Here is a 26,722-nt window from a genome sequence, read left to right as displayed (position 1 = left end):
GTTTGCAGATCATGCCATTTGAAAAAATTTCCAGGGGGGCAGCCTTATCATTGTTATTTTTCCTCTGTCTAAACACAGTCCTTTGTGTGTACTGGAGATCTCTGTCATGCTAGCCATCTCCATGAGAAGCTTTCAGCAGGACTATAAAAACAGCAGATAGATATTTTTAAGAAATATGGTCTTCCACATCCTTTTCTTGGCCAGGACTTAGCAATGGCTGCTTCTGCGCATTTGGAAACTATTTCCCTTCCTGCCTTAGGGATGAGGGAGAAATGTAATTTTATTTGCATTTTAATTTGAAACTACATAATTTACATGTTTTGAATCAATACAGGGACTGGAAGACAATTATTATTTGAAATTAACACTTCTCTTTTTTGTGCTAAAGTTGCCCAACCAAACAAGGTGTAAAAAAAAAAGAAATGTAAATATTTGGGGGAAAGCATATCTACAAACGCATACATTAGTGGAAATAGCATGTATTATATGCGATAAACGTGCTTGCAAAAATGTATATATTAATGAAAACTGAATACAAAAATGTATGTATTAGGAGAAATTCATACTGGTGAATTTTCACAAGGACCTTCAAAAATTAAAGTTGCAAATTGCTTCAGCAACGTGGAGAACTGAATTTATGACTAGGAAAATGAGTAACTGAGGAAAACCAAAATTGACAGGTTGTCTGTCCCTACTTATGATAGCACATTTGGCATATATATATATATATATATATGCCAGGCTAGAAGAACACCAGTGAGGGACCAATTGCTGCAGCTTCCCATCCAGAATGCGAAACATGAACAAGAGTCATCATGTAAACTCAGGCACAAGTTAATGGAGCTGTTCAGATTTATGTGCAGACAGGCAAAATGGATTCCCTTGAAGATAATGAAGAATGTGTCCTTGGACCGAACTTTATTTCTCAGAAGTATAAGATGATGACATTAGAAATGGAGCTGGACAGAGCATTTGTCTGGAAATTCAAATCCTGGAAAAATGAGCTCACAAGAGCCTGAAAAAAAAAACAAAGAAAAAAAACTCGGCTATCATCCAGCAGAGAAAGAACCTGCTGACATCATTAGCCAGTGATGTGATTTGGACCAGTGCTAATACAGCCTGTTAAGCAGTCTGAAGTGGAGTGCCCTTCTGCAATAGAAGAAGAAGGATTTATTTCCTTTTTGCTTGCTTTCTTTCAAATATGGTACGACAGAGAGAAAAGGAAGGAGCATTCTGGGGTGAAACCAAGCATAGGAGCAAACTCCAGGGGGCTGCAGGTGCTTGGGCACCCACAATAGTATAATTGTGAGGGCAGGGCACCCACAAAGTCAATGAGAAAAGCCGGCAGGAGGCAGTGATGCTGCCTCGGAGAGAGAAGCAGTTCAGCTCCGCCCTTTGCAGCCAGCAATCAAAGCACCTTTTCCCCAAGGGGGCAGATCAGACTTGCTGGCTGTGGATAGGAGGAGGAAGAGGCGTGTGTGTGTGATGTCACATGTCTGCATCGTGGTGGCGGGCACCCACAATCCTGAGGATGAGATGGCACCCCTGAAACAAAGCCATCCATGAACAAAGGGTTGGTGGTTCCTAATTTCCGAAAGACTGTTTGGTGAGTCAATTGAATCCACGTCATGCTTTCTTTTGGGAAGGAAAATTAGAAGACCCTGAAAACTCTTTTAAAGCCTAACCTTTAGACTCTTTTGTCTAGCAAGGAAATGTTTAGTACAGAATGAAGCAACCATGTTGCCACCACAGACATTTAGCAGTCACATCAAAGTGCAAGTAGATAAATAGGTACCGCTACAGCGGGAAGGTAAACGGCGTTTCCGTGTGTTGCTCTGGTTCGCCAGAAGCGGCTTTGTCATGCTGGCCACATGACCTGGAAGCTGTACGCCGGCTCCCTCGGCCAATAACGCAAGATGAGCGCCACAACCCCAGAGTCAGTCACGACTGGACGTAATGGTCAGGGGTCCCTTTACCTTTACCTAAATGAAGGTAGTCCCCCGCCTCCATGTACATTTTAAAATGGTGTCCTTTAGAATTACTTGTGCCTGGATTTGTCTATGCTTTACTTTACTTTCAGAAAAATATAAAGAAAGCAAGATTTTTTTATTTTTAAAAAACATACATTAGAAAAATGGATAATTGGAAGGAACAGCACTTAGATGTGAGGAAATGGCCATGGGCTTACATGTTAAACTGTGGGAACTGAAAGAAAATTGCTTTGGACAAGGTGTGATACATATCCATAAATCTGTCTGTCTATCTATTCAACTATCTATCCATCCATGTAAAAGGTTGGAGACGGATTTGCTGCTCATCAAATGGAAGAAGGCACTGAGATGCAGCAGACACTCCCATTGGAGCAGTGGTGTAGCATGAGGGAGCACAAAATTTCCCCAGGCACAAAATTGTTAGGGGACACAAAATTTCAACATCCGGTGCTGCCTCAATATAGCTGCATGCTTCCATCGCTTAAACAGCTTCTCCATGCAAACCAGGAAGTGAGCTCTCCCACAATGGAACAACTCTTCTTTTCTTATCTCTGCAGCTCTGATCTGGGTGACACAGATGCTGTTAGGCAGCTGAATGTGCATGCATACTCTGTCTGTTTCCCTCCCACCCACCAACCCATCCTCCTTCCATGCAGCCCCGGGCACTGGAAACCCACGCTATGCAGCTGCACTGGAGGAGGAAGAAGAAAGGGGATACTCACCAATCCTCTATTTCCTCTGCAGTCCTCCATTGCACCTCCAGAGCTTCAGATTTTGGAAAGTATGGAGGAAAAGAGAAATTGGTGAAAATCACTTTCCCCTTCCTCTGCCAAGAGTTGGCAGTGTCAGCTCCAGGTCTTAGGGCAAGACATCCTCAATAGCCTCAGTGAGTCTACTTCCTTGCTGCCATTGTTGGCAGCTGCTGCTAGTCTCCACTTTGCTACCACCTGCTTACTTCCCAGATAGTGTTAATGAGAGCACAGGCAATGGCAGTTTCATTTTCTCACTACAGCCCAGAGCAAGAGGCAGGTGAACAAGCATAATGCAGGGGTGATGGTGAAGAGGAGGGGCAAGTCAAAGGAGCTCTTCTCAGCTGGTTCCTGGCTGCGGGGTGGACAACGATACCGAGCCTCAACACCAGCCCTAGTCCCATCAACAGAGTTCCACACATGGGGAATCTGGATCCAACCCATATGCAATAAATTATTTGCTTGCTTTATCCTTGACTTATAATAGAAATTTTAGATTTCTATCAACGAACAGCCTTTGCCAGATTGTTTTTCTCCACCTACAGGCACTGGTAATAGCAGGCAGAGAAACCAATTATTCTTCTGTGTGATTTCAAACCATTTGTTTCAAACTACCTTTTTATCCAGCCACCCATCATCCCAATCTTTCTATGATTAATCATTGAGTCCTGTTTTCGGTTTCCCACCAGCTGAATAAACACACATGCTCCCTTATAACTTTTTCACCCGAGCTCTACTTGGCTGTAGGCAGGTATATACAGTATGACATCTCAAAGGAACATGCCACAGTTGTCAGTAAACTTGGGCTAATGTTGCAGGGTGATGGCCATGCACAGATTTAGGCCAGTAAGGGAACAGTGAGGGGTTTTCTTTAGGAAGCAGAATGAATTCTTTAACTCTAGACCACTTCTGAAAATGGAACCTCATGTGATGGTGACTAATACCATCGCCATGTAGCAAACAGTCAACAGCCCCATATAAAGAAATGTGCATGGTGCCAGGAAGTTTCAGGATATGGAATAACTGTTGCACCCTGCCTTTCTTTTTTGCAGTAATGCCAGCTTTTGCAGGAGGGGTGGGGGGGTGGGGAATATGTAATGGTAATTGGCTTTACTAATTAGGAAATACTTGTTTGGCCAAACTATAAATGTCGTATTTGTGTCTGAAATTATAGAAAATGTTTGGGAAGCCAAAGGTTTCCTGGGTTATATGTTTTCTTAGATGTGTATGAGAGCAGCTATTAGTATTTTAGGATTTGAGTCATAGCTTTACATTTGGCATCTTGTAAAGTTCTGCTTTGGAAAAATGTAGTCGAGCGCATGCAGGAATACTGGCGATAGCTTTTAACTTTGCTTGCATGCCTTTGAGACGCCTGTTAATCGAGCAATCAAACATTCTCAGGTCAACTCGGATTTGCAGATTACTTCATTTCCCCCCTTCCAGGTAGCCTGTCAAAACACAGAATCAATATTTGTCTGGATAAATACAATTTTGAAAAGTTGAGCAGACACTGGTCTTTTTATTAGGGGACTGAACTTCAGATGAGCAGCTAATAGGTGTGGAGAGGTATGTTGGGCTTCCCCAAACTTCCTGTCTAGCTTTGCAAGGAAATTTGGGATTTAAAATATGAAAGAAAAAACATTCCCAAGGAATTACAGTATGCAACTTTGTGAGTTTCTAGCCATTTCCAGCCCAAATAACAGATACAAAATATTCTTGTCTGGACAAGACAGCGGCATAGATTGCCTGCCATATGATCGGTCATTGTTGGATTTTAAGGCTCATTCACACACTAGCCACAATGTGTCCTCTCTGTACGTGGTGTTGATGATTGTGGACTCTTGCACACCCAAACATGCTGCCATTTGTACTCTGTTTACATCACACATAGCCCACCTTTCACATCGAGGCTGAATTCATGGCTACCACAGGTAGCCATTGCTAGCAGGTGCATTGTTGTCGGAAGGGTATAATCCTGCTCTCTCTGTGGGGGGAAAGTTCATGCAATTTTATGGTGTGTTTCACTTATTTATTATTTCATTTTATTTCATTTTTTCCACATATATACATTTTATTTCATATATTTTTGCATATAGAGTTTTTATCATTTTATTGTCTGCTGCATTGAAATTGTTTATATTGTTGTCTTGTAAATGAATTATTGTTATGTGCTTTGTAAACCGTTCATTGAAAATTGGTTGGGGTATTGTTTCGTTTTGTTTGTTAAGCAAATGAAACAAAAAAAACAACTTCTAAATCAGAGAGGAATGGTCAAGCATCTATCTGTAAATATTGAATAAAAAGCAGATGGTAAGAAACTTTTCATTGTCTTTGTACGTTCTTGGCAACCGGTCGTGGGAGTTGCTTACAGCCGCCTGGCACCACCCAGGCACACCACTGCAATAATGGGAAAGAATCAGTGGTGTTACTGTAGCTCATAGGCCAGTGATTTGCTAGTGAGACAAGTAATAAGATGCCATTGTTAGTACATTCACAAAGACTAGCTGGTATATGGGAGAATTTTTATTGAAATATCCTCATTTTTGTTCCATGTAGGAACTTCACTTTCCATCCCATATTAATCTTCAGTGAATGCTATTAATCTTTCAGTAGGATGCCATTTTCTGGTCCAAAGGTTTGTTTTCATTTTCTTAATTAATCCAAATAACAGCAGCTCAAAATCAGGTGCTAGCCAGTTTTACTAATTACAAGGTCATAGTTTGAAGTATGTGCAATGGCACTAAATGACCTACTGTCATTTTATATGTACATCATGTTCATCTTGTAAATTTATGCATTTCATTGTAAAGAACAAGGAACCAAGAAAAAAAGGGGGGTGTTGTTTTTGTTCTTGGCTATTCACTCCTGGAAGGGATTAAAAAAAAGAAAAAGATTTGTGTGTCAACATGATGCAGAAGAGGAGGGAGGCAGGCAGAGAATCATGTGGGTTAAAAATCTAAATTTAATCCAGTCTTAATGGTCTGTGCTCTTAGTTTACTAAAAGTTCCCTACCAGTGATTTTCTGCTGTTACCTAGGGAAAATTAATTAACAAAACAAGTTGAATCCTGCATAATCCCCTCTTCAAAGCAGCATTTGTATATATTTTTTCCAACAGGAATCAGCAGTTGATTTTTTTAAAAAAAAATATACTTGACTGAATGTTGAGAGCCATTGGAACAAAACCTGCTGTTTAATGTGGGTTTATTAACTGTCATGTTTTCCCCCTTTAACAAGCAGAGCATTATTCTTCTGCTGCAGCGACATCCTTGTTGGTCTGCTCATCACAGTTTAATGAGCTCCAGTAGAACTTGGTGGTGAGAGGAGGAGGAGGAGGAGGAGGAGGAGGAAGAGGAGGAGGAGAAGAAGAAGAAGAAGAAGAAGAAGAAGAAGAAGAAGAAGAAGAAGAAGAAGAAGAAGAAGAAGAAGAAGAAGTTCCTAATCATGATTATTACATCTGCCTCTGTGTCCCTTTTCCTGATGAAAATGTATTTGAAGTCTGTGAGAAACTACTTAAAGATTATTCAAAATCCATATTCCATGAGTCATCTTCAAGACATCACACTTTCCCAAACCATATGTAAGGACAAGAGGCCTTGGTAGCACAAGTTCATTATCCTAAAATGCTGTTCTCTTCCAACCTTGATTTCCCCTCTAGTCTAGTCAATTCATTTGACTTGTTAAAATATTCCCCAGGCACTGGAAATTCTTGTGCAAACTTTCCCACTGCTTCAGTCTCTGCTAATATTGTTCTGCATCCCTGCTACTGTCCATTGATGTGAATAGTTTCACTATTACCAATCCCAAGAGTGGGTCAACACACATATTATTGGGTCTACACACTGTATTATTATTATTATTATTTTTACTACTACTACTACTACAAGTTATTACCTGCCCTTCACCATCAGTTCCCAGGACAAGTTACAACAATATAAAATCTATTTAAAAAAAACAATTTACAGTCACAGGAAATGGATAGGTCCTGAAAACATGTGTCTTAGTTGTCAACACAGCGAAGAGACACATCTTAGCATATGACAGAAACTACATAATGAAGGTGCCACATGCATTGATGGTATTATTACAAGATCTGGCAGGTGTCCAGGTAACTGTTCCCCTATTTCTAGGTGCAAGCAACACCCCATTAATCCCTCTCTCTGCCCATTAATCCCTCTCTCTGCTGAGGTCATAAAGGTCTTCATTCCATCCCCTATTCATTCAACAAGGCCTCTGGGCTAGATAGCATGGAGACTTGCCATTTGCCTGTATACTGGCAACACCTAGTTCTTCCATCTGACCCCTATCCTGATGCTTTAGAGCTTACTCAGGGTGTTGTCGTTGTTACAAATTGTTAGCCACCCTTTACCCTTGGGTCCAAAACCTTACCTTGTTTAGTGACTGGGCACTAAACTTTGGTGGTTTGCAAAACTTGCGAGAGACAGAGAAAAAATGGTCTTCCATTATCACTAGGGATCAGCATATTTTGTGGGTACTGTTCATTATGTCTTTGTAATCTCATGAATATCCACTTGTGAATAGTATAGTGGCAGATCACCAGATGCATAATTCATCTACATCAAAAATATACCTGTTATATCACCAAGGTTCAAATAAAGGGGCTGGCTATAACCCCAAATGGCCCCTGTTGAGAGACAGCTTTCACTCCTATGTCCCATTACAATTTCTAAAAAGTCAATCAAGAGCACCATCTTACGCTTACCTTTGTCAAATTCAGACTGCTGCAGAAAGATTTCTTGGTTGCTGCCCTTCAGAACTGCTAAAGGCATTTCAGCAGCTCACGAACAGCTAAACCAAAGTGTTTTGTTTATTTCAGTTGCTTTGATGTATACTAGGGAGCAACTCAATTCAGTGTAACCCATGGATGGGGACCCTGTGGCCCTCTAGATATTGTTGGACTTCAACTCCCATCACACTCCAGCCAATGGTCAGGAATAATGAGAGCTGTGTATCGGCAATATCTGAAGGGCCACAGCTTCTACATCACCAGTGCAATGGCTAAATATATATTAGGTTTCAGCATAGTTGCCTACATTGTTCCAATTCTGCAGCTGCTTACAGCTGGGAACTCCACTGGCAGTGTTGCAAGGGTTGTGGGTTATTATGAAAACAGTAGCAGGATGCCTCCCAGAAACCTCCAGCCAACATCATCTTCCTGTCCAATGACCTGGCTGGACACATGAGTTGGAAACAGAAGTATATAAATGTGGGCTAGAAATGGGCTCCGCTGCAGACCTATTCTCTCATGAAATTTCCTGGCAAAGAGCTGTAAGCATATCATGTGGCCCTCTGGGAGAGGTGAACAAATGTTAAAAATGCTTCAGATGTTAACTAAATGTTAACTAAAATTAGAACAAACCAGATTCTTCATTTAGAACAACGTACATTAACGTTTATGAGAGTGAAAACTGTTTGCGGAGCATTTTTCTTTCGTTTTCACATTTCTTAGCATTTTTGTATCCACGTATGACCATATATAATCATAATAATATGAACCTATGTAACAACAACAACAACAACGAGCACCAATACTTAAACATATACAGGGCATGTATATCCTATTAAAAATACATAAAACTAGCTGCCCATGATTACCATATAAGCCAAGGCAAGGAGTTCAGGAGTATTGTTACTTGCCATAAACTTTAAAAAAATAATAACCCCAATGAAAGCCATTTTGCTATAGTGCATGAAATGTTACGTTTCAACAATGGAGAATGGGGCTAATGTTCCAATTTGAAGCTCACCTGTTGTTCTTAGGTTAGTTACTATACCTGCATTTCAACACCTTGTTAAATGATAGTTTACCATGAAGAAAATGAGCCAAGGTGAGCCTTGTTCTCCCCTCTCCTCCTTCAGGATGGCCACAAGGAAGAGTGTGGAAGCTTTTCATTCTGATTTTGATTAATCACAGGTAAGCATTAAATCTGAACCCTGAATTGTGGTTCATCTTAACTATAGTTCATTGAAGCATGCCAACTTCATAAGCCAAAGTTTGAAGTTGGCTTGCTTCAAATGAACCAGAGTTAATATTAACCACTGTTTTCAGGTTTGGATGGCATGACAAGCTGTTATTTAAATAATAATAATTTGTGAGTTACAAAAGTACATACATCATCTCTGTTTTTGGATCATAAAGTCCTTGGTGTATCAGCAGTGTTTGAGTGCATGCAGCTTGATTCTCACAGTGCTTCTTCACTAGCATGAGTGGGAGCAACATAAAGCAACACTTCACTTATCTAATGGATTTGGTTCTCTCCAAACAAACCATGATCTAAAGCCAAGGTTTGTTCTTGGCTTCTTGGTTGTGGGTTGAGTGAAACAAACCAAAAGTGCTGCTTTGGACATCATGGTAAGCCAAGGGTTGTGGGAGCCAATGGGAGCTAGAAGAAGAAGAAGAGAGTTTGGACTTGATATCCCACCTTTCACTCCCCTTAAGGAGTCTCAAAGCGGCTAACATTCTCCTTTCCCTTCCTCCCCCACAACAAACACTCTGTGAGATGAGTGGGGCTGAGAGTGACTAGCCCAAGGTCACCCAGCAGCTGCGTGTGGAGGAGCAGGGAAGAGAACCTTTTTCACCAGATTACGAGTCCACCGCTCTTAACCACTACACCATGCTAGCTATTGGGCATCATGTACTACACGCTGCTCAATCTGAAGAAGTGTGCATGCACACGAAAGCTCATACCAAAATAAAAACTTAGTTGGTCTTTAAGGTGCTACTGAAGGAATTTTTTTATTTTGCTCAATCACAGTAAGCCATGGTATATGGTATACAGTGGTACCTCGGGTTACAAACACTTTGGGTTACAGACTCTGCTAACCCGGAAGTAGTACCTCGTGTTAAGAACTTTACCTCAGGATGAGAACAGAAATCGCGTGGTGGTGGTGCAGCGGCAGCGGGAGGCCCCATTAGCTAAAGTGGTACTTCAGGTTAAGAATAGTTTCAGGTTAAGAACGGACCTCCAGAACAAATTAAGTTCGTAACCAGAGGTACCACTGTACTGCGATGCCCTAATGCAACCGATCACACATGAAAGCTAAAGTACCCTCAAAGTGTTCCCTTAACTCATGGATTGAAATTTGTACCCACCTATTAATCAATTAAAGCTTTATTGAATTGGTCCACTCATTAAAATATAGTGGTGGTAAGGGGCACTCGTTAGATCCTGTGGGACAGAAGCATTAAAGATACCATTCACACAGGCCTGCAACCAATTCCACGTGGCTCTGATTTTGAGCAAAGAGATTCTCAGAGTTCCACCACTGTGCCACTACTACAGCTTAGAGATATTGAAATGCTCGTAGTTGCTTTTAAATAAAATAAATACTCTTGAGGTGCTATGGGGTGGGAGTGGAGAGTTTTCTACATCTCCTACAATCTACAATTCCAGTTGGAAAAAGAAAACCAATTCTTTTACAGGGTAGGCAGTTCAGGTCACAAGGATAAAAAGTACATTCAAAGACATTGCAGCATGCTTTTTTTTGTTGATTACAATAGATCAGTGTTTCTCAACCAGTGTGCCTCCAGATGTTTTGGGACTACAACTCACATCATCCCTAGCTAGCAAGACCAGTGGTCAGGAATGATGGGAGTTGTAGTCCCAAAACATCTGGAGGCACACTGGTTGAGAAACACTGCAATAGATGTTGGAAATTATACATTTTCTCCTTGGTGCGTATTCAAATCTCAATCCAGGTTCTATTAATTGAAAAATGCTTCATTTTCTTAGCGCTCATGACTTTCCACAAATTTAGATCATACAGATGGCATACAGAGGCATTGTTTGGCTTCCTGGATGCAAACGGATTTTCTTTTCCATGAGATACTAATCAGTACATTTTGCTTCACCCATCTGTTCCTTGTTGAATATTAAGAGGCTCTACCTAGCCACTGCCGTGATAAAAGGAGGCAAATGTGCTTTGCTCCAGTTCCTCCTGCAATTAGCATGGTATAAGAAACTAAAGAGCAAACATCACAGAGCCCAACATTCAACTATGATAAATCATAATGCTTCTGAGTTGGAAAAAGCAATAAAGGTGTCATTGCTTCTTTAGGATGCATAGATAAGAGAAAAAGAAGTTTACTGCAGTATAAACACATTGAAGCCTGAAGAAGGAGCCAATGCAGTCCATATTACAGCCCTATGATGTTATGATGATAAGGGGAAGATGGGTATGCTTGCATCCAGTGAAAATCTTTAGGACTTGAATTCAAGTTACAAGGGGGCATAGTTATACAGATAGCTGTCAAGTTTTCCCTTTTCTCGTGAGGAAGCCTATTCAGCATAAGGGAATTTCCCTTAAAAAGAGGAAGAACTTGACAGCTATGGTTATACATAATATTCTTGAGACTGCATCTGAGCACCACAGTCAAGTGAATGGTAATTTGCATGGGGCAAAAGGCTTTCCTGGAGTGGATTGCCATGACTATAGACATAAGAAGTTGCTTTGCAGAAATGTGCAGGGTGTAATATGAGATAGAGTGAAGCAAGGGTGCCAACTTGCCCCTTGAGGGACTTGCCCCTTGAGGGGGCGTGATCATGTGATGTTTCACATGATGCATCATATGATGCTGCCCGGCATGCGCTGGGCCGGGGTGGGATGTGCAGAGGCTCGTCCCAGCCCCCACTGGGCTGCCAGGCTGCCAGGTGGAGGTTGGGGCTGGGGCATGCAAAGGGTGCCCAGGAGGGGGTGGGCGGCCCCCTCAATATGGGGGGTGCCCCCTGCCCAAAAATATTGGGGGGAGCTGAAGCCCCCTCCACCCCCTCTAGCTGGCACCACTGGCCTGAAGTGTGTTGTCCAGAGGGGTCAGAGGTTCCCTGCAGAATCCCCCTTTCCTTCTTGCCAATCATCTTTTCAGTGGCAGTGGGAATATCACAAACATCTGGACAAATGTGTTTAGGATGGGGATGATTAGGGTTAAATGACTCCATCCATCACAAAGTTTCCAAATAATAAATTACAGCCCAGTCTGCAGCACATTTACCCAAATTAGGGATTGGCAAATAGGACCATTTTTCTATCTCTCCATTTCACATTTTTCCAGTGGAGAAGTTCAGTTCTTCACATTTCCACATGAGTTTGCATTATAAAAAAAAAGAATCATGAAAGTTAACCATCATTTTGGACGGATTTTTTTCTAATGTACACATTTGCATGCAATTCTGCCCAATATACCCTTTTCTCTTTTTTTGCAAGCTAATTTCTCCACAGTACAACAGATTGTCGTAAGTTACTTTCCGATTTTGTGTGGGTTTTTTTCTAGTATATGCATTTTTGTACTTATTACTTTGCTGAATTGCATTGCAAACTTCATAGAACTCTCAAGTTCAAACAATAATTGTGTTTCAATCCATGCATTGTTTTGGAAATTATGAATTAGGTGCATAGCTTCCCCTTTAAATGTGAACCAAGTCAAATTTCTTCCCCATCCCTAGCCTTAAATATTTAGTTGGTTTTTCACCTCATTCTCCATTTTGATTGATCCACTTTGCATTCAGTCTTGCTTCTCAGTAGTGTGCCCAGGATTACAACCTTAATGCTATTGCATAAAAGGCAAAGCTAGCACTGTAGGTCTCAATTGTATTCAACAGAGAACTATAATGAATTCTGACTCCCAGGTGACCATAACTTTATGATACACATATTTGCAAAGATGCCCATTGCATTCACACAACTATATTTGTAGGCAGACCTTTAAAACACCTTAGGTAAAAAAGTAATGTCTGATATGTTTCATCCTGTACTGAGATTATTCATTTGAGAATAAACAAATCAGTTAGCCTTGTTGATGGAGGTTCTGTTGACCGTTGTGCATTGTGTGTGTGCTTTTTTTAAAAAGGCCATGTTGCTGATCTTTATATGCGTGTTGTTAAGGAACAGGCATTCTACCAATGACGCACCAACACCAACAGGAAAGGCATGCTAAGTGTATTTTGTGACTCATTTCAATTTGCTATCTAGTGCACTCACAGTTTGCTTATTAGCCTCAGCGTCAGTAACTAATGGATACTCAGTAGGAAGCAATTTTTCATCATGAATGTTTGATGGAGAAATGGAAATGGAAATTGGGAAGATTCTGGTCAATGGCAAATCATATAAAGGCTGCCTAAAAAAGGAGCATACACTTTGTGTGTGGTGTTTATGAGGGAAACACAGACAGAAAGTTATTTTAAACATTTTAGCCCCCTTCCTTGAAATATTTTGCTATTCAACACAAAACCATCTATATATGTGAGATGAGTCAGAGAAAGACAGAGATAAAGAAGAAATGTGTGGTCAAGCACATTAAGCTGTGATACCACAGAGATAAAGGGAAAGGTAAAGGTACCCCTGACCATTGGTCCAGTCACGAACGACTCTGGGGTTGCAGCACTCATCTCACGTTATTGGCCGAGGGAGCCGGCGTTTGTCCACAGACAGCTTCCAGGTCATGTGGCCAGCATGACAAAGCTGCTTCTGGCGAACCAGAGCAGTGCATGGAAACGCCGTTTACCTTCCCGCCGGAGTGGTACCTATTTATCTACTTGCACTTGACGTGCTTTCAAACTGCTAGGTGGGCAGGAGCTGGGACCGAACAACAGGAGCTCACCCCATCACGGGATTTGAACTGCTGACCTTACGATCGGCAAGCCCTAGGCTGTGTGGTTTAGACCACAGCGCCACCCATGTCCCACCACAGAGATAGCTAATAATAATAATAATAATAATAATAATAATAATAATAATAATAATCATAGCTGCCAAGTTATCCCTTTTTTACAGGGATTTTCCCTTATGCTGAATAGGCTTCCTCGCGAGAAAAGCGAAAACTTGGCAGCTATGATAATAATAATAATAATAATAGCAAAAGAGAAAGGGCAGAAGCTTGTGCCCCATCTGAATTTGCAGCAACTCATTCCAGGCAGAAGAGGAGCATGCAATTCCTGTTAGTGCCTCCACCACCACCAATGGAAGTCTCCCCCCCCACCTCCACCCTAATGCTAATTGACATGCAGGGAGGGAGGAGTTACCAAGACCCTGCCTTAAAACTCACCTCTCCATATGCTACAATGCAAATGACTCACACCCTCTGACTCTCACAAGTTCCCAAGGACCACGCTCCCATGTGGAAAGAAAAAACTTTCAAGGGTCACATGGCTGCAGTGGGCAGAGTCAAAGGCAAAAGTTGGCAGAGCAATGAATGTGGTTCTTAGTTCTGTGCCCCAGGCTATATTCTGGTCACACAAAGTCAGAGGTTTCTACACGCACGCACACACCCTCTATGAACATCTTCTGAAGCAAGCTTTGAGGTTCTTTGACAATCCACCGGTGTATAGATGTTATGAAATACATAAATAAAATGGTCACAGTTCAAGGACACAGTCCAACCACAGAAAAGCACTCAAGGAGGGTGTACAGTGCTGGTGAGGGATGCAGGCTGGGGGAAAGAACGGCCTAGGGAGGGGAATGGCCTGGGAAGAGTCCCGAGGGCCAAAGAGAGGTGCCAGGGGGCCACATTTGACACCCATACTGGGCCTGAGGCTACCCACCTTTGCACCACATGATTGCTAATCACACAATTTATGTACTGCATGGTTGGGAGATTCTGTAGCAAGCAAAGTAACATTTGTAAGCTCTGTTACATCATATTTTGTGCTTTACCTACTGCTATTTGAACTCCATGTGGCAACCTCCCTCAAGAAAGGAGGGAGCTAGTTAACATGACTGGATTTGGGCATTTTAAGATTTAGACATTTCACTTGAGAGGTATCTAAACACATTCATTGAGGGTTTCAGCTTAATGATGACTCTAATAAGGAACAACACTGTGTTTCAGTCAAAACTTTTTACAGAGATAATTGAGAACTTTACTTAAATCTCTCACTTTAACCTGCTTCTGAATAAACTATTGCCTCCTAGAATGGCTATATTTTGTCCTACTAAGCAAGTAAAGTACTCCCAGCCCCTTCTAGGGTCTTTACTTTCCCCTCAGGGTAATCATCTGGTTAGCCCTGCCTAGGCAATTTCTAAGCTCCATCTGACAGTTTAACTGTCCGGCTCTAACTTTTAACTGCCTCTAGATGACACAACACCTGGGTCTGATCGCTTCTGGGTCTTCAGGAGGCGAACCCAAGGTCCGTCACACTCCTAACACTACACTATTTGTGTTTTAACTGGCCTGAGCTTCAATAAGTCTGCCAAAGGTAGGGCTTGCTTTGCCTGTGTTTAATGTATTTTTTTTATACTATTTTAATTCTATTGGTGTTTAATTACACATTTTCTATGTTTTAGCTTGTTCTGTTCTATCTGTGGGAAAGGCATGATAATAATAATAATAATAATAAAAATAATAATAATGCGTTTTAGAAGATGTGACCAACATAACATATTTATATTAATTTATTAAATAAATATAACAGTAGTGGTAGCAGTGATTGGGATAGTAGCAGTAATAACAACCACAATAACTTATCTGTAACTTGGATTACTATTTCCTCTTCCAGCTCTATGTGCTTTTGAAGACTTTGATTATTTCTACTATAAGCACTTTTGATAAAGATCCTTTAGAAAAGTTACATCTGTGTGCGGACGTTTTCCCTCTTTCTTTCTTTCTTTCTTTCTTTCTTTCTTTCTTTCTTTCTCTCTATGAGGGATAGAAGTGACCAGCAGCACTTCCTCAAAAATCCAAAAACATCCACAGGCCTAAATAGGTTGGCGATCCATGCAATGAAGTGTTTAATTAATCACTTTGCCTGCCTAGGCTTCTGTTGGTCTGTGTTTCATACACAGCTCTGTCAGAATACAGTAACCAAATGGCTTAGGGGTATCCATTAATTAGTGTGATCTTTTAGCAGAGTACAGAGTAAGGCCAAGGAGTTGTACGCACAGCCAATTTTAATGACTTTGCATGATCTGCCCCAGAGGATAATTCCAAAAAACCTACGTCATGGCAATCATTTAAAAAATGACATTGCATCTATAAAAATGAATGATTCTGGCATTTGATTATCTATAATATTTGGAGGGGGGGAACAATGTCAGTCTAATGACCATTACAAAGCACTGCAATATGTTAAAGCACTGCTTTTGCAACCTTTCATATTGTGATACCCATGAAAGAAGAGGAACTCTGACATTTGGAAGGAAACGACCAGCTGCAGGTGTAAAGCTGAAGCCGACTGTTATTCATTCTACTACCGATGATGCCCATCCAACACCACTGTTATTTTTTCAAACTATATTATAATCACGACAGCAAGGATTAATGCTGTTTGCTTGCAAAGTCATCCCATGGGCAGGTGCTAGATATATTTGTCCACCCACCCACAGCCACAGTCCTTGTCCTCTTCAACCTCCTTCCTGTTACAGCTCAGAATCAGAAATTAATCATTTAGAATCGTATTATATTGTTTGCTGATGTGTTCTTTTTCCTTTCTTCAAGTGGAGATTAGGGGAGATTATGCAGTAATATAAGCAAACCGGTTTTCACAGGTCATTTTTAATACTGGGTAGAGCTAGCTGTTCATTTCCAGCACCATTGTAATTGAAAGCCAGTAGATCTGTTCCTGTTGACTACAGATTTAGGGTACACTCAAAGTGGTTTTTGACATGACTGGAAGCACTGCCAGCCATAAGTCATAAGGGTAGAAATAAGGACAATACGCAATACACATAGATATATATACTGTATGTTTATACACAAGACTGTATCTATTAAAATTTAGAATGTATTATAAATGACAATATATGTAACTGAATGATAAGTGTAAATGTGTAATATATGAATAATAAAATAAAAGGAAAAGGGGGGAAAGGAAAGGGGGGGGAGAAAGAATCAAACTGGCAGTACAAGAAGCTCATGTGCAGTCCTATCCTTTATGAGGCTGAAGTTTCTTCCTGATCTCCAAAGCTTACTAGAAACTTCTAAGGCAGGTAAAGGAAAACTCAACCCTCCAGATTTTTTGGGACTACAATCCCCATCATCCCTGACCAGGGGTCCTGTTAGCTAGGGATGATGGGAGTTGTAGTCCCAAAACGTCTGGAGGGCCAAGTTTGCCTATCCCTGCTCTAAGGTAACACAGATCAGGGTCCAAATCTTTACATAGGAATCTAATATCAACTTGATTGGGTCAACCAAAATCCTGTCATCCAAAATTGAGAATAATAATTGTTGAGAGGAAGCTTGTAATAAAAAAACCCCAGCATGTTCCAATTTCTGTCCTTCGCTCTGAGCATTTGGCAGTCTAATGCTTAGAGGTGTTTTCATCAAGGTGCTGTATGCCCAAACCCACAAGCCTTCAGGTTCAAACAGAGCCACATCAGAGCCCGCCAGACACTGAGCACCTGGAAATTGCCAGAGAAGGGAAGGCTCCTCCTAAACTGTGCAATCCAGCTGAAATGTGCACTTAGACTTTGACCCATGATGAACAGTGAGATGGAAAAAGAAAGCATGTTGCAGAAGAAATTAAACCTTAAGCAGTTCTTAAACAACATTAGCTAGGCAATGCTGAAGCTAAGGAAATATACTCAATTTAAATAATGCTTCTTTAATATATTGTTTCAAAATGTTTACACTTCATTCTGCCCTGCAGCTGTAAATAAGTAAGAACTTCCAGGCCACCAGACTTTTAAAAGTTTGGAAGTTTGGCCAAGAGAGTATATCGGACAAGCTAGTTTTCCATGCCATTACAGGCAATGGCCAGGAAATGAAACACCGGTGAAAGGCCAGACCCCTTTTTCTTCTTCTTCTTTTTTGCTGGAGGCATAGGGATGGCGTGGGAATTAATTTGGTTTGTATTTTTATGCAGATTTGCCAAATTCACCCTTCCTGAAAAAGTGCCCCAATCCTTTGAAATTCACACCTCTCTGAATTTTGTAGTGTGTTTCTTCTACTCCCCAAAAAAAGTGTGTGAAGCTGCATGTGTGAATTAAGAAAGAGCAGAGGGCCAGCTTAGAGCTTGGGAAAGGACCTCTGATTGGGGGGGTCTAATTTTGTCAGGATTTGCTGCGGCCGGAAGTGCTATGTGCCTCTGCCATGCTCACCTTCCATATTTCTGAATACAGTAAATCCAAGCATGAAAAACTGCTGTAGCTCTCCCTGTAGTGACCCTTCTTGCTGAAAGGAACGCAGTCTAAGATAAGCATTCTCTCTCTGAAGCTTATTTCTACCAGGGACAGTGAAGCAATATGTCAGTGACTATCTGGGCACAGAAACAATATCTGAATAATATTCAACAGCAACAAAAAAAAGGTCGCAAAAGGAACATTTTGTAGAATTTCTGAAAACAAATCATTTTCGGGCCGGCCGGCAGACTTCCTGGCAGTGCTCATAAATCTCCTGCTGGCTTTCAGTGACCAGATGTAATCCCTGTAGTGTATCAGTGGCCTGGCTGGAGGCAGAGAGCAAGAAGTGGCAGCAGCAAGTGTGGTTGAAGGTGGGAACGGTGCCAGTGGAGCGAGGGAGATGAATGGCAGGCGCTGCTGTCCTTCTTTGGCCTGTGACCACATTGGCCACGAGCTGCACACTTCTAAGCCCCATTAATTTCAACAGGAGAGTTAAGCATGTGTTGAAGTCTTTCCCATTGAAATACATGGGACATGAAACTGCGCGGAAGCCTGCTAATAAAAACTACATGGATTTTGGGCTCGGGTTTGATGAATTTGGCCATTCCTATCAAGGACATTGCATTTACTGAAAAGGTTTTAGAAAAGACAGCATAGATTTATATGAGAATTTAGATTAGTCACCCACTGTATACACATAATTCAGGCAAATTATGTGTTGCTTGCTTGTCGGGAATTACTTATAAACCGGAGCTGACTATATTTGCAAAATGCGTAAGATCCTGGCCTTCTCCATTCCCATATAAAACTAATGGCCTCTGTTCGATGAGCTTTTTGTCATTCCATCTTGGGATGGGGAGATAGCAAGGTTGATTTGGCTGCCAATCTTCTCTGTAAAAATGTCAAAATGCAGACTGTTAGACTTGGCTATTACATGTTGACTAAAGAGGTGGACTAGCAGAGGGAAATAATAAATACAAAGTGAGGTCTACTTGTCTTGGATGAGATTTTTTTTTCCAGCTTACTCAAATATGAGCTCCCCAGCTCTTTTTGGCACCTGTTAGGGAATGAGTAGCCAGAGTAAAGCAGAAGCCTGCTTTAGCACTTCATTCATATGCATCATTTGAAAGTTATGCATGCTTTACACTTTTTTCCAATCACACCAGGCATTTGGAGATGAAGGAAGATCATACCAGGGCCCAGAAAGGAACCTTTCTCCCATTTCAAAAGGAATGGGGAAATTATATTGCCTCCCAGGAAGATCTCCAAATGGGAAAGCTCTGTCACTTTCTCTCCAAAGAGATTTAATACTCATTGCATTTTAATGATTTGTTGGATGCACATTTCTGGGCCCTTTGAACAGATGCAGTCTTTAAAGTCTGCACTGGTGCACTGAAAATCGCTTCACATATTATTACTTCTTAAGGCGTACACATAATTGTGTTTTTTTCATATGGACACCTTAAAGCATGTGGATTCATTTATTTATATTAATAATTACATGGGGTGTGCATTGGCTCTTTGTGGGAGCCAAATACTAAGGCAAATTGGGACACTGCAGTGTGCTTTCCCTTCTGGCAATTCCAAATGCAAGAATCTCCCCCACTCCTCAAGTAAGATCATGGGTCCACAAAAGCTTTGTGTCACTCTATTGATTCTGTACCAACACAGGTCTACCTTTCCTGTATCTCTGTGTTTCGCTAGTCCAATGGACTTTCCAAGAAGTGAAGCTGTCCCAAATGCTGCCTGCATAGCTCTGGATGTGTTGTTGTTGTTGTTGTTGTTGTTGTTGAAACATAGCAAGGGGGATTTTTAAAATACAGTGGTACCTTGGTTCTCAAACAGAATGCATTCTGGGAGTCCATTTGACTCTTGGAACTGTTCGAAAACCAAGGAGCAGCTTCCGATTGGCTGCTGGAGCATCCTGCAGCCAATCGGAAGCCACGGAATCCACACCAGACGTTTGGCTTCTGAAAATCGTTCGGAAACTGAAACACTCCCTTCCAGATTTCGATCGTTCAGGAGCCGATTTGATCGGGAGCCAAGGCGTTTGAGATCCAAAGCATGACTGTAGTTGAAAACTTCATATGTGTTTTTAAAAGGCAATGTTGCTTTGCTTTGACAAAACAAAAAGGCACTACAGAGTGAGGAAATTAATCTGATTCTCATATTCTGCCCCTAATGACAGGTGGAAAAAGTATAAAACAACAGGGCACAACTTGGGGGCCACCAAAGAGAAAGTGTGCTGCTGTTCCTCAAACTTCTTAGGGTGATGGCATTGCCAAGCAGGCATCCCTTTTTAGGGGCACAGAAGAAGCACTCTGCTGTCCAGAAGGTGTATCTACTTCCTGCATGATATTGTAAAAGATCCAATGGACATCTCTCAGGCTGTTTTATAGTCATTTGGACAGCCGATAGCCTTCCACTCCTTCCTAGCAAGCAGGTTATCTGATTCATTTGCCTTGGGGAGAAACTAAAGTACTGCACCTCACTGCTGAACCCATATTGAGATTTTTTACAGTAATATACAAAATGTGGACAATTCATGCAAAACCATGCATGGCGAACAGAGAACCAGCATAAATGCGGCAGCCGTGTGCATTAGGAAGTTGACAGTACACATTGACATAAATATGACATAAACATGTGCAGTACAACATAGCATTAAGAATTCAGGAGAGGAAGAATTTGTTGGTGCACGTGGGCCATTCATCCCTTCTTCCTCTCTCTCTCTCTCTTTCTCTCTCCAGCTCTCCATTTTATTGCAACAATAAATGTTTGATGGATTGCACTGAAGAGGGTGCCCGCAATGTCGTTTCACTTAGACAATTAAAAATATACAATAGTGTGTGTTCTGTTTGAGTCACCGGTGGCGGAAGGGAAGTGTGACTTAACAGGCTATTCATGTGTACTGGAGAATGTTTGTTTCACGTTGAGACTCAGCTTCCCTTGGCGCATTAAGGTAATTGCTGGAACTGAAATGACAAGAGCTGTCCACACCTGAGAGTAAAGGTCACTTTTTGAAAATCCTTTGATGAAACAAAGGGCTTTATTCATCCCGTGCTGAATTTGCTTGCGATTTACTTTGCCTTGGGATGGCACCTGGCAAATCAGGACATGGCAAACGGTATCCTGCTCAGATCAAAAAAGATACAACGCATATACAAATGAGCAGCCAATATGCCAAGAGAGTTGGGTGGCAGAGGAATATGCCTTGGATATTGCCCCTCACACTGCCTCTGTCCATGGGAGAGGGGTCCCTCTCTACAGTGATATTGGGTCTTCAAAATCTACCAGGACAAGTGTTCTTTTATTTTTTTAAAAAACCCACCTGTTTTAATTTCAGCCATTCTCTTTTTAATCCACTTATTTAACAATACCACTTGATGCCGCACATGCACAGTCCATACGGGCTGTGCCACCCCAGGTGCCAGAGAGGCTTCCTCCGCCACTGCACATGAGACCTTCAATTGCAGCTCTGACCAGGTTCCATATCCATTGAACCTTTCCTTATGTTGCACAAAGGGCTCACGCCAGGATAGTCTATTTTCTTTTTAACAACAATGAAGAAAATCTGGCCTTCAAAAACTGAATAGTGTTACCCTCAGTCCTTCAAGTACTTCCGTAGCAAGTTGGCTTCCATCAGGCTAAGTTACCTTACAGGCAAAGTGGTTCACTTAGCACAAGCTTTTTTATTTCATTATTTTCTTTGCTTTTGAATGGGCTGTAAAATACTGTGAATTAATATAAATTAGATACTTTTTAAAAAAAACATCACAAAATAATGTTTTTGTCGGCAATGAAACTGCCTACATTTAATCAAAGGACAAATTCCCTTTCCCCCTATTTTACCATAGAGGGGGAAATATGGATCTTCACACACACACACACACACACACACACACTGAACCCAAACACAGCTATTATAGATAAGAAACTAAGCAGTTCAGTGGCTCATATAATGGCACCTTTTTCTTCCACTGTTATCAGATTTCCTCCAAATGTTAATTAAAAGTGAACGTAAGAGGGTAATCCAATAATGACCCAGTTGCCAGCTTCCTTAAACCACAGAGCAAACAACACTGCAGACTGTTTGAGGAAAGGGCATTCAGATTAATTAGGAACGCAGTTGATCTTACTTTGAAATGTAATGTTTTGGTGGTGTGATAAACTAACCACCCTCCTGGTCAGGAAATATTTTGATTTCCCGTCATCATAACCGACTGAAAACAAATTGTTCAGAAATGGCTGACTGGGAACCAACTTTATCATGTTTTAACAAGGTGCTTATACAAACAGTGTGAAGACATGAAGCAAACTCTGTGAGCAGGGCATAGCAAAGGGGATAATGCAAAAGGAAAATAAAAGGACATAAACCCCATTTATTCCCACCATTATTTTGAAACATAAAAGCACACTCCTTTTCATTGATGGAACTGTCATGGAGAGTCAGGATTCAAGGGTTCTTAAGTACAGCAATCATTTGGAACTAAGACTGCCATCCAGGCTGTAATTACCAGGAAGAAAGCCTCACTGAAACCACTAGTGACTCGGGCATACTTCTGAGTAGATAAGGTTAATATTGTTCCGTAAATGTAACACCTTGGTCTCCGTTTCTAGGATGGCTTGCAGCTACCATTTGTTTTGTCCCTGACACTGGACATTGCATTGGCTAGGACAAGCCTAAGGAACCATCCCACACAACTCCTGAACCTGGATGAGATAGTGCAGTCCCTGAAACCACGTCGGTGGGATGTCAGAACACTTACCTGCAAGGGCATCACACTCTATGGAGCTAGTGCACAAGGTAGGCAATGTGCCTGGCACAAACACCTAGAAGGACTGCCACTTTTCAAGGAAGTGGGGCAGAGCCTGAGAATGGGTTCCGGATGTCGGTGCATAAAAGGCTTCAGCCTGGTCCCAGATGATGTCAGATCAAGTTGTTCATTAGGAGCTGTCCGTGGTGCTGCGATCACACACACACACACACACACACACACACCTGCCTTGCTGCACTGCGGCTCATGTTCAGAACCAGAACAGGACAAAGTAACATCCGCCATTGCCTCGCAACACTATAATGTCCACCACAAAGTCCTCCATGCTTAAGCCTATGTACTTATTTCACAGAGTGGCACTGCATAGGATCAGGCCATATGTCAACAAGCAGTGTTTTTACGCTAGGTGGAAAGCTTTTCTCGCATCCGTCTAATATGAGCAGGTATGGCAGCTGTTTCTGAATGTACAAGAGCACAGGACACTTAGTAATCATGACTTCAACATCTGCTATACTGTTTTGCAGAATCACCCAGGGAACATTTCCATATTTCATGAAATGATCAAGCAAATGAAGCATATTTTTTTCACATAATAATTCTGACATAACAAGTTTTCCTTTGTGGAAACCGAATTTCATGCATTCTGACGTTAGGGTCTGGGGGAAAACATGGATTTTTCCTCAAATCAAACTTCCCCAAGTCACACTGTTGTATTTAGGGCTGGTTCCAACAAAAAACAGCTTGCTTCAGGATTTTGCAGAGACCAGTAGTGGACCTTTTTAACCAGCAAGGGACAGAGAGGATGGGATGTTCAAGCCAATTATTTCAGTTGCATTTCCAAACACTCTTACTCCTCCTCTGCTTTACCCCAGTCATTAGAAAAAAGACCAAACACGGTATTAGCCAGAAAATACTCAGGCTTGGACTTTGATAACTGCCAGAGACAAGAGAATTCCGTGCTTTTAAGCAACTGCTGCAAATGACTCTTAGTGTGTTCCTACCATTCAGTGGCTTGGCTACACTCACAATTAATCTTATATTTTTAGTCTGGCCTGTAACATGTTTATGTTTTGCCTGCTGTTAGTCAAAAGGAAGAAGAGAAAATTAAGAGTCAGTAATGAACCCAACTTATTCCCCACCATTCCCCCTTTCTGAACAAATATGACTTGCTTTTCAACTGTCACCAGGGCTCTAAAGTTGAAAGAAAGAAAGAAAGAAAGAAAGAAAGAAAGAAAGAAAGAAAGAAAGAAAGAAAGAAAGAAAGAAAGAAAGAAAGACATACAAGAAGTGTGTGTATATATATATATGGTATGTAATTAACTTCTAACCCTAAGACAAAATAAAGCTGTCCCACAATCTCCTTTATGTCCAATAGAAATCACTCACAGTCCATAAATGCGAAGCCATCCATCTAATTCGATGACATGATAGGAAGGATTTGGTTTTGAGAGTTTGGGTCACTGATAAATGTCGGGTCACCAACATGCATTCTTTCCCTTGAAAATGTATCTGTTTCACATTCTCCACCCTGGGTGGATCACTGGGCTGCTGCATTTGAGAGCATACACTATGTAATATATAGTAATGCTATGTTATTATAGCACTTACTATATAAAGCTGTACAATCAAACTGCGAATATATTCATTCGTACCACATAACATTATGCCCACATGCTCTGGAGGTTCTGGATTTGGGCAAAGATGATACAATGTGAATGTCCTGCTCTTTAATTGATATTTACGGGCATAAATGTTCCCAGCAGATGAAGGCATTTCCCCTCTTCCTCCATCCCCCGCCATGAATTCTCAAGCATCCTGGACTCTCTGCCTTAGATCACAACAGAGATGGGCATGAAGAATGGAGGGGTGGTAGAGAGAGAAATTAAACTTTTAATTGTATACTTCATGAGCAATAAAATGCATATCTGTGGTACCACATTGTCAGCTGCTACTTGCTAGATATGTGGCCTGAAGCTGTGCACTAATTTGATTCAATGTTGGCCATGTCTTCTGTATTTTAGGCTTTTTATAAATCTGTGTTGATTATTTTATTGTACCCTTCCATGATATTTTTCATGAGCTGGTTTCTAAATACTCTTATAAATTACTACTGAAAAATAAATAAATAGTACAGAGAGAGGAGAAGCTTATCTCTTCCCTCCCCAGCCCAATTGGAACGAAACTCCCCCCCCCATGCATGTGGCTAAGAGATAACGGGGACTTTTAAAATAAGGTTCCTACCTCAAGGGAAGTTTCTGATCATGCTGGGGGGTCACGCCTCACTGCTTGTAATTAAGTCACCAGAGGGGGTACCTAGGTGTGTAACTGTGGACTATGTATCTTCCAAACATCTCACTTGGACCTGAGAGCAGCATTTAGAGACCCCCCCTGCCCTGACCCCTGGATAAATCTGTCAGTTTTGTTTTCTCTCAATTTTTCTCTTTACCAGTCTTCAATTCAGTTCACTCCATTTCTTAATCCATTTGCAAACTTCTTTTCAAAAGAAAGATGTCCACGTGAAAATTGTATGCACGTTTGCGTGCATTTTTCCTTATGTACCTTATATCTATGTGTGACATTGTTATTGCTAATACATGCCTTTTGTGCACACTTCCTCCTAATATATGCTTTCCCCCTTTTTTGTACATATTTTGGGTGGCAAAATGCCATCACAATATTCAGAGAAATGCAAATTTCAAAGGGGAGCTGTGTTTCATTTTGCGCATTGGTATGTGAAGTGTGGATTGGATGTGATTGCACCCAAATGCAAACTGAATTAATTTCTCCCTCATCCCTACTGTTCCCTCAAGAACAGCAAAACTTTCAAATAATATAATAAGACTCATACAAATAATCCCCAAGAGGAAGGAGCCTAAACTCTTGTTACAGTCGTGCAAGCTTGTAGTAAGCAAGGGAAACAAAATAAGTGAAGCTAAAGAAGTAAACAAAGAGGAGATTAATCTGAATTTTTATTGACATTGCAGAGTTTGGCTTCCCTTAAACCTGAACTTGGACGGTTTCTGTTTGTTTAAACGCAAACTGCGCGGCCCTGATTGTTCCCAATCTGTAATCCCTGGAAGAAAGAGGATGGAATCTTCCTTCAGGTGTTTCTGAGTCACAGTTTCCAAGATCCACCAGCTCATCAAATTCTGTTCTTAATTCAGGGCACTGAACAGTGTTCTGGGAAGCTTAGGAGCTTCTATACTTGGTCCATTATATTGTGTTGCTGGTTTTTTTTTAACAAAATAAAAAAAATCCTTCCAGTAGCACCTTAGAGACCAACTAAGTTTGTCATAGGTATGAGCTTTCGTGTGCATGCACACTTCTTCAGTATTACTCTGCTTCTAAACATAGAGGCAAAAACAGAAACCGTCCTCTACCGCGTCATTAGGGTATCTACCAACACACCCTCAGAGGCTTTCCCTGGCACCCACAAGGTTTCATCTCCCTGCCTCTCCACTGTTCCATTAGCTAACACAAAGCATTTTAAAAGCAGTGGGGGTGTTATGGGGCAGTTACAGGAGAGCATGCATGATACCACACACATACCAGTAGAGCATTGCAGCATGTATGTGGCACCACAACAGTGTCTCCAGTTTGCAAATGTGCTGACAGGTCCAATGTCATTGTCATTGGCCATCACAATTCTACTAAATGGGAAGTTATCCCACAGTCTTAACTTCAGCCTTTCACTCCCAAACAAGGGCTAGCATGGTTCCTCCACCTTTTCTTTCTTCCTTGCTGTTAAGATGAAAGAGCAATGCTTGGTCAACAGCTGCAGACAGCTAGAAACTTGCTTGCAAAGGGTCAGGTCTAGGAGTTCCATGATGAGGGGTAGGTTACCTGTGCACCAACCTTTTTTGTGCCTGTCAATAAGAGGCAGGTGTGCTAGACCAATGTCTGACCTTGATAATAGGCTGGATGAGAGTCAATAAACGGAGGCTTAATTCACTGTTAGTGGGTGGTGGCCTAGACTGGATGGGTAGAGCATGGCCTGCTTTGGGTGGGGTTTTACTCTCCCGGAGAACTCCATGTGGTAGGAAGGTGGGATATTAATGTAATAAATAAAGTTTCCTCCCAGAAAGTTTATTCAATGGACAGCATTAACCCACAGTGGTCATTTATCTCAGTCACCTC

This window comes from Zootoca vivipara, chromosome 3 (assembly GCF_963506605.1).
Source record: "Zootoca vivipara chromosome 3, rZooViv1.1, whole genome shotgun sequence".
In the NCBI taxonomy this organism is placed as follows: domain Eukaryota; kingdom Metazoa; phylum Chordata; class Lepidosauria; order Squamata; family Lacertidae; genus Zootoca; species Zootoca vivipara.
Note: the sequence above shows the minus strand (reverse complement) of the source record.